This window comes from Poromitra crassiceps (assembly GCF_964638095.1).
Source record: "Poromitra crassiceps genome assembly, chromosome: 11".
NCBI classification, from domain to species: domain Eukaryota; kingdom Metazoa; phylum Chordata; class Actinopteri; order Beryciformes; family Melamphaidae; genus Poromitra; species Poromitra crassiceps.
Window position 1 is genome coordinate 35977225 of NC_139643.1, and position 9884 is coordinate 35987108.

At 44.6% G+C, this 9884-nt stretch overlaps 1 protein-coding gene across 1 annotated transcript in view; it reads right to left on the minus strand.

The window, feature by feature from the left end:
- LOC310784699 (cAMP-regulated phosphoprotein 21-like) overlaps positions 1 to 6622 on the minus strand; it is a 19860-nt gene extending 13238 nt beyond the window's left edge. Inside the window, exon 1 of the mRNA XM_083645727.1 lies at positions 6485 to 6622. The gene's annotated coding sequence lies outside the window, so the exon portion shown is untranslated. The remainder of the gene's footprint in view (positions 1 to 6484) is intronic.
- Positions 6623 to 9884: the final 3262 nt, after the last annotated feature.

The following is a 9884-nucleotide window of genomic DNA, read 5'->3' on the forward strand; positions in this document are numbered from 1 at the left end:
GACACATTCCACTGTAACACCGAACTCAAGGGGACACTTATTCCTGTAACACGGGGGGCAGCAACTGTTACAGTAGCTAGCACGCCTCAGAGGATTCAGATTCCCACAACACTGTTACTCAACACCAGCCAGGCTGGAGATCATAGCTGCGACCAAAGCAATGCTCAGTCACTTCCCATCCCAGCTACATAGCCTACTGTAAGACATCATACTTTGCAGAAGGAAGCGGGGGGGGGGGCTACAGGAAATGCATGTGGACCATGTAGACTTTCCAGTAAATTACGGTTTGGGGTCCACTGCTTTCTAATATACCGCGAGTCTCCATGTAGCACAGTGATACTCAACTTGCGGCCCCGGGGCCAGATGTGGCCCTCGATAGGGTGCAGAGTGGCTCCCCGACCATTTTCTAATTCACAATGAAAACTAATAAAGTCTGACTCGGCTCCAGCTACATTTTCAAATTTCGCAGCCTGCTTGTCACGCAGGCACTTATACTGTATGTTGTACTTAACTAACTTAACCCAACTAATGTAAGTATCCTGTGTGCACAAACTTGACCTGTTTGGTTAATTTTCTTTTTGAGAGAGATCCTTTATTGATTTGTTTGGGAAGAGGGTTTACTCTGAACATAATTTGAGAACTGAACTGAAAAGAGAAGAGCCTGAATTTCTAACTTTTGTTATTTATTGTTTTCATTATACAGGCACCTGCGATACACTGGATATTTTGTTTGCATTCTCAATCTGATTATTGATTTGATTATTGCTTGTTTACATTCTGCTTGGTGGTTCAGATTTATGCTATGTGGTTTCATTCTGGTTGGCACCCCAAAAACCTACAATCCACTAAAAATATATATATATTATTAAGGTTTGTTTATTAACTGGCCCCTGGCCTCCTGTCACTTTGCAAAAGTGGCCCCCGGGCAAAGCAAGTTGAGTATCCCTGATGTAGCAGATGCGATTCTGTTTAGTTCTAACCAAAGCAAAGAGGCAGACGTTGCCTGACTGCAGCTCATCTATAGCTCTGTTTTGGCTGGGAGGTCTACTGTTAGTCTGTAGGAGAGCACATTGTTCAGAGATAGAAGATCACTGTATCACAGCAGAGTGATAAAAAAACAGACGCATCTCCTTTGGGGAATCAATAGAATCCAATAAATCTATGTATAAAACTAGTTGGGCACTCAGAGAGCGCGTGCAGACCTCTGCCAAGGCCCGCTATTATTGGCTATTATTGCTCGTTCGTGCTATTATTGCGTGAGTCGGATCAGGATCCGCTCCCAAATTTAATGAGCTCTTCCTTGGCCCATGCTATAGTACACACCTTCCATGAAGGTCCATGAAAATCCTGACAGCAGACAGACAGACGGACAGACGGACGGACAGACAGACAGGAAGACAGACGGACAGACGGACAGATGGACAGACGGACAGACGGACAGACAGAAGGACAGACGGACAGACAGACGGACAGATGGACAGACGGACAGATGGACAGACGGACAGACAGAAGGACAGACGGACAGACGGACAGACAGACGGACAGACGGACAGACGGACAGACAGACGGACAGACGGACAGACAGAAGGACAGACGGACAGACAGACGGACAGACGGACAGACGGACAGACGGACAGACGGACAGACAGACGGACAGACGGACAGACAGACGGACAGACGGACAGACGGACAGACATACTATATTGCACAATAGTATCCTAGTGCATAAGGATGTAACAATATGAAATTTCACAGTACAATACGATATCTACCAAAATATCACGGTATGTGGTATCCCCCCCCCCCCCCATCTTACTAATTGGAGAGCTGTCACTTTGTCCAGAGAGCTGTCTGTTTCAAGGCACACCGTTGCTCCGACCGCCTCTAAAATTTGCCAAAACACTTTTCAGGGGTCTGGAATGAATCTGGTGCAAAGGAAACTAGGCCTTCACACTCAGAGCCATTGTGTCATCATCAGTATCTGTTCCCTGCTTCCCACTGGTGATGTCACCGATGATGTCACTTGAATGACATCACTGATGACATCACAATTGCTTGAGTGACATCACTCATGACGAGACGAGATAGCCCACCATGGGCAGTAGGCACTGAAGACACACCCTCAGCGCCCCCAGGTGGGAATCGAACACAGGACCGTCGAGCTGTGAGGCAACAGTGCTACCACTGAGCCACCATGCCCCCAAGCTGCTTAGGAAGCTACAAGCAGGTCCTGACCGTACTCTCAAGAACGACACCCGGATGGTGGTGGTGCAGATGATGGACAAGGTGGTTGAATGTGAGATTTATGTAGGGACAAACAAGGTGAAAGGATCTTCCTGCCAAGAATTCCTCACCATGACAGAAATGATGAGCTTCCGTTCACCTTTGTCAGATGGCAGTTCCCGATCAGATTAGCTTTCTGTTACCATCAAGAAAGGTCAATGGCAAGAGAATGACCATCTACCTACTGTACCTCAGTCAGTGTCTTGCCCATGGCCAGCTCTACACAGCCTTCACCAGGGGAAAGCCAGCCAGCAGCATGAAAGTACTTATTGAAGGTGATGAGGGAATAACAGACAACATCGTCTATAATCGTCTGTAATCCTGCATGTAATCATACAAACATTTCCATAACTGCACCCATGGCACATCATCTCCATTGTCTCTCCCCCAGAAATCAAACTAAATGTATTATGGCTCATCGGAAAAAGCAAACAAACAAACAAAGCTTCATTGAACTGAAACCCAAACTAATATGAGAACGTTTACACAAGGGTCTTCCGTTATGAACTGATTTATAGTGGCGTGTGGTGCAACATATCGTGGGCACGCAGTAGCGGAGCGTACGCCGGGGCAGAGGGTGCGGCCGCCACGGGCCCACTCGTCAGGGGGGGCCATCAAAAAAAAAAAAAATTTTTTTTTTTTTTTTTTTTTGCAGGCCAGGCCACCTGGCTGGCAACCTGTGTTTTTATTTTTCTTCTTCAGAACAAGCTTGTCTGTAAAGTGGCTTCACTGTAGTCTTTCTTGGACATAATATTACTTGGCTCAATGAGTGACAAATTGTGTTTTCGGATATAGGGGCTATCAGCTATTTTACAGTTGTGACTTAAAATGACTTTATTTAATAAAGTCAGTGGTGTGAGTCTGAGAGGAATTCAATCAATAGACAATAACATTGGTGTGTTTAAAATGAGATATTCCGATTCAAACATGCAAAAAAAGGCACATTTTTCTTCGCGGCCTGGCAGGCCCGGTTCTACGGGGGTGCAAAAGCATGCATTGCACCCTTATTTGTCTGCATGCTCAGTTGAAAAGTAAAAAAAAAAAAAAAAAAAATTTTTTTTATAAATGCTACAGCTGCACACTTACTGTTTAAACTTGAATTATAGTTGTTGTTTTTCTTTGTTCTTTGATGTGATTTTATGGCTTTTTGGCACCTATATGTAACCTTTTAAGGTTGAGATAATTGTATTATCATTATATGGTCCAAATATTTCAGTAAAGCACTTGAAACACTTGAAATATTCTTGCTTGGGTGGTATCATTCTACTTGAAATGATGGTCAAATGCATTATTTTTAGTAAAATAATGCAGATATAAAAAATAGTGCAGATGCCCGGCCTTCTGCACCCCTTCCTATCTAGGATGCACCCCTAGTCATCTTGTTCTGGAACCGGCCCTGCGGCCTGGCCTGGCCTTCAAAAAAAAAAAAAAAAAAAAAAAACATTTTTTTTTTTTTTTTTTTTTTTGATGGGGCCCCCCTAAGAGCTTCGCCCCCTCTGGGCTGATAGGGTCGCTCCGCCCCTGTGGGCACGGTATTACAGGGAAAGCTATACGGTACGATAATATTATACGATGGTATATCATTACATCCCTACTAGCACCTCCAGCAATTTGCAAAAAAGAGAAGCGACAGAGGAAGACAGACAGTGGAAAGAATGGCATGGAGCAGAGGCACTAGAGAGAAACCAAGAAGAAGGGATGAAGATGGATGAAGAAAGAGTCTGTGGGGACTTTAAAGGTGAAGTGGGGTGAGGCAAGGCGACTGGCGAGGGAACGAGGGAACGAGAGAGAGAGAGAAGTGAAGAATCAGCGATAGAGAGAGGCTCGCGGGCATGCTCGCTCTCCGGGCTTTTCGGGCAGACGGTTGTGAAGAGGGGGATTTGAGCGGAGCTAGCAGTTTTGAGCTGAGCCCTGCAGAAGCGGCCGGCCGCCCCGAGGCTCCAGGGAGAAGGTGTGACACCATCATTAGCGCGTGACGGATGGCGGCGGGAGGCAGGGAGTGCCAGGACCCGCTACATCCTCATCCATCTGCTGCTCTCCCCGAAGCCTCCGCAGCCTCACAGACACTTACTCACCAGGACACCTCTCTTCTTCTCCAGCCAAAAGCTGCCTGGCTCATCTACACTGACAACACAGGGACATATATCCCAAACCTGCTTTAGATGGCCGCTGTCAGCTAAACTCGGTTATAAAGTGGCACGTCCCTATAATAGGCCCTAATACAGCCCTCCTGCTTGCATGTAATTAGTCAACTGATGAATCCACCTTTGGATCATCATGGCTATAATAATGAATGGGCCTGGTGGTGTAATGGAGCATTGCGCTCTATTAGTGTCTAGTGTCTGATATATTTAGGTTCCACTTGTCTTGTACTAATTCACTGCTACATTTTTCCATCTGGATGGGCATTCTGCTCTGCTTCTTTTCACTTGTACTCTTAACTCTATAACGCCTGTGGTCACATCATGCAGGAGCACGTCTGTGATGTCTGTGACATCTGAAATGAAAGAGCACAGCTGAAAGTGGAAGTGAAACAGCAGGGGTCTTGGGGCACATGGCAGACACAATAAAAAGCTGCTGATGCTTTATTTAACCAGAATCTATTTAGGCTTCGCCTGTGCGTCCGAGCCTCTTTGGTCTGGTACTGGACTGAATCCTGCATCTCTTATGCTTGAATTCTGTTTTCTCTCAAAAGCAGTTAAAAAAAAAAAATACCGGTATATCCCAATGGGACAAAATAAATGATGAATAAAATAGAATAAAAAAATATTGTTTCCTCTTCAATATAGGCCTAAGCTGAATGAAGAATAAGTAGGCTAGCTACAGATGTGAAATGTGGGTGAACTCGTCCTTTGAGGTCATCATCAGCACCTGGGCGCAGAGATGTTATCAGAGCGACTTGCGGTTTTGACAGGTGTCTTTGTTTTTTGCAGCTGAATTCAGACGAAATTGATGTAAAAAAAAAAGAGAGAGAGAGAGAGAGAGAGAGAGAGAGAGAGAGAGAGAGAGAGAGAGAGAGAGAGAGAGAGAGATTGATCAAAACCATAATGGTAAGTGATGCTGTAAAGGGCTAGTTCGCGCAAAACCAAGCGGCACGCATAATCTCTTCGTTGAGTGCAACATACATAGTGACATGTTGGTTTTAACCATGCGGTAAGTGGGCTAAAACAAACAGGTGTCATCTTTGTGGCATCCGGCTGACCCACATGGCTACATAACGGGCCGGGTCTTTAGATAACGGTGTTCTGGATACCGGGCGGGCGGTCCGTCTGGTGCGCGCTAGTTGGTGGCAGGCTGGCTGCAGTCTCTCGCCGTGTTGTCGTTGTTGAGAGCTGAGGGAGTGTGTCGCATTACCGTGCCTGGGCCAAGCTGACACACCGCGCTATTTTTACACCGGCCGAGAGGACCTCCTGCTCCGGGACTTCACCCGACTGTCAGCTGCATGTGGAGGCGGAGGACATGCGGACAGCAGAGCACACAGCACGAGCGGAACAACTCAATGTGAACTGAATATACATATAGCCCACAGAGAGAGAGAGAGAGAGAGAGAGAGAGAGAGAGAGAGAGAGAGAGAGAGAGAGAGAGAGATAGAGGGAGGGAGGGAGGGAGGGAGAGGGAGAGAGAGACAGAGACTCTTCGTGTTCTTCGATGGAACATCGATCTCTCTCACAAAACAAAATCAGATAAAAAAAAGGTATAGCAATCGCACCTCGCAGGCTTGTACTCTCACAGAACGAAAGAAAGACAGACAGTCACAGACGACACAGTGCAAGGAGAGAGGCAGAGACATGCTCAAATACCCCAATTAAAAAAACCTATAGGCTAATTGCTCTCTTTTCGTGTCCAACTAGCAACATTCTATTATCATCCCTGTCCTTCCTATGATCGGCTATCATGCAGCAGAGGATCAGAAGGCTAATTCAGCCATGAGAGTAAAGTTAATGTTTCCTTCCCTGCACTGTACTGTACGTACGTGGTTGTTTTTCCACCACCTCGAATTCACGATCCGGAGTGTGTTAGCGTTCATTTAAAAGTCCAGATAGCAGCCAATGAGAAACCGTGTTGACAGCATCATTCTGAACAACAACATCAACAAATAGCCTACAGCAAGCAGCGTCGATGTCAACAAGCGAAGTGACAGAGTAGGCAACATAAGGTTAAATTGTGATCACTGATCATGGTCGGTCTGTTATTATCTTACCGTGAGGTGATGTCTTCCTCCGCGTGCTGCCGGGCCGGTACCGACGGGCTTCTGTACAGTGTGTGTGAGGTCCGGTACTCCTCCTCCGCCTTTTGCCCGTCTGTCTGTCAGAGGGGGAGGGAGGGGGTAGGCTCTGCTGCCTGCTGGAACGAACCCCGAGCCACGCGCCTACCTACACATACTCTCTCTCACCCCCCCCCCCCCCCCCCCCTCCCTCCCTCCCTCTCTCTCTCCCTCTCTCTCTCCCTCTCTCTCTCTCTCTCTCTCTCTCTCTCTCTCTCTCTCTCTCCCTCCCTCCCTCTCTCTCTCTCTCTCTCTCCCTCTCACACACTGTCACTCAATTAAATTCGATAAAAGGATAAGTTCACACAAAAATTAAAATTCACTTAGTGGTAGGTAGGCTTAGGCTACCTTCACTCATATCCATGCCAATGGAAGGTCAGTTGAAGTTTTTCATCCAGAAAATATTCATGGAGTTTTCCAGGGAAACGAGAGTTGCAGCATTCTCTAATAAACCCTTGAAGTGAAGGGTGACCAACTTTCAAACATGGGGGAGCCAATTGATAACACTCACTCACTCACTCACTCACTCACTCACTCACTCACTCACTCTCTCTCTCTCACACACACACACACACACACACACACACACACACACACACACACACACACACACACACACACACACACACACACACACACACACACACACACACACACACACACACACACACACACAGCAGTGGTTTTCAAAGTGGGGTCTGGGGACTCACAGGGGTCCTTGAGGGGGTTCCAGTGGGTCCCCAGCAAAAGGGGAATCATTTACTTTCACTATATTTCCATCTAGAAGTAACACAATGACAGAATATGACTGTTTTATTATGGGTTTCCTACACTTTCTGTAATAAAACATCTGAAAGCAAAAATCTTATCAGATGGCAGACCTTGGGACAAAATTGTATCAAATGGGGGTCCATGGTCTAATTTGTATCAGTTTAGGGGGTCCTTGATGTGAAAACATTTGAGAACCAGTGACAGTATGTGACAACAGTAATGGCTTATCAGTCTACTGTATATGGATATACTGTATAATGGATGATGACAATGCTGTCTCTGTTCCTCACGCTCTCACTTGTCCCAAATCAGTTACTATACAAGTAGGCTATATGGTAGGGGTGTCACAATATATTGTCCCACGAAATTTCGCGATAGTAAAACGTCACGATATGTATCGTTGAGATGAAATCTCATATCGCAAAAAAAAAAAAAAAAAAAAAAAAAAAAAAAAAAAAAATTTAAATAGACTAAGAAACGTCTTTGTTTGTTGAAGTTCAATGTGTGGAAAGTAGTTCAGTTGAACAAGTCTCTGAAGAGACACATGAGAAGTTATACAGGAGAGAAACCATTCAATTGAGTTTCTGGCAAAACTGTTTACTTGACAGGAAAAACTGAAGATGCATAAAAAATAGATTAAGAAAAGTCTTGTTGTTTGAGTTTGAAGAAAAACTGAAGATGCATAATGAGAATTTATACTGCTGAGAAACCTTTTAGTTCAAAGTAAATCTAAGTGACGGTGTAACTCATTCTATTTCAAGATAAGCCTTATCTCCAATCTCATGTTTTTTCTAGTTGTTATTGTAATAACAATTTCCCACAACAGCATGTTTTGTATTTGTGCATTTCAAATAAAATACTACTTTTCCAGTCATATATTGTCATTATTCAAGTTTAAAAAAATATTGTTAAAATTGTATCGTATCGTATCGTTATCGTGAACCCAGTATCGTGATACGTATCGTATCGTGAACTGAGTGTATCGTGACACCCCTACTATATGGAATGCAAAATATAAGTATACAGTAAAACTCTATTGAGAATTTGAGATGATTGATTATTTGGCTTGATAACTCTACTACAATAGAACACCAGTAACATTATATAGCAACATTGTTTGACAACAAAAAAGAAAGAAAGAGATAAAGCATCTGCTGTAAAAGCCAGTAAGGTCATATCAGACATCTCTCTCTCGCTCTCACACACACACACACACACACACACACACACACACACACACACACACACACACACACACACACACACACACACACACACACACACACACACACACACACACACACACACACACACACACACACACACACACACACACACACATACACCTGCTGGCTGGTGGTTTTGGCAGAATTGTTGGCATGTGTGCGCGCGATGGAGACTCAGTGGCGCTTATTTGCCCGATGCGCGTGCACAGAAATAGCTCTTGTGCTGTGCCTTCATGCGTGTGTGTCATACTCTTACATCACTTCCAGCGTCTCACTGGGATGCAGTGATGTAGGTTTAAACTGGAACTGGGATTAGACTGTCTCTATAGTGTCAGGGATGTAGGCCTATGTTTAAACTGGAACTGGGATTAGACTGTCTCTATAGTGTCAGGGATGTAGTCAAGGGTATACTTTGCCCTATTAGGCTGACATAATCCTTCTTGAAATTCAGATTAACATCATAGCAAGTATCAAACCCCTAACGAAAATAAACACTATAATATCACTGTCTGTAATATCCCTAAGGACTTATCGTGTCTCTGATATAGTTATTTTTAATGTGACTTTGTCATTGTTTATATAAATATTGCACTGGGTGGCTCACCAGGTAGAACGCGTACATTAAGGCTTAGTCCTGTCCGGGTCGCTGCACTAGTGCCTCCTCTGGTCGGTCGGGCTGCCTGTTCGGGGGGAGGGGAACTGGGGGGAAGAAGTGGCTGACATCTGCACATGTATCAGAGGAAGCATAGTCTATGGTTCTCCCCTGATCGGCTTATGGAGGGGGTGGAGCAACGACCGGGACACCAGGGAGAATTGGCCAAGCATAAATGGGGAGAAAATGAGAGAAAAACCTGAAAGAAAAGATTTAAAAAAAATGCACTGCAAGGTATTCCTTATTTTATGGTATCACTATAGATTTGTTGTGAAATTGTATAGCCTATCTTCTAAAAAAAATTATAGGAAAGAGTTATTTTATCAAGGGATGTGACAGTAATTTAAGGAAAATTGTTGTCTATACATGTAATTGATTTTTGTTGATATTAGTGATTGGTTGCCTCATTTGTATTTACCATGACATCATTACATTACATTGCTCCAGAGTGCAGAGTAATTCACACCATTACACCATTGCTTATGTATCTACTCATGTAGTCATAGTTATCTCCTGCGATCATCATCAGTGTGTGGAAATGTTTGTGTGCGGGTGGCACGTGCGCGCGCGCGTGTGCAAGTGATCGAGTGACACCTCAACAAGTGTAGCTCATAAATATTAACCAGGGCCTTATGAATATTCATATACAGTGAGCTATGAATATTTAAGCTATGATGGAGCATGTGGC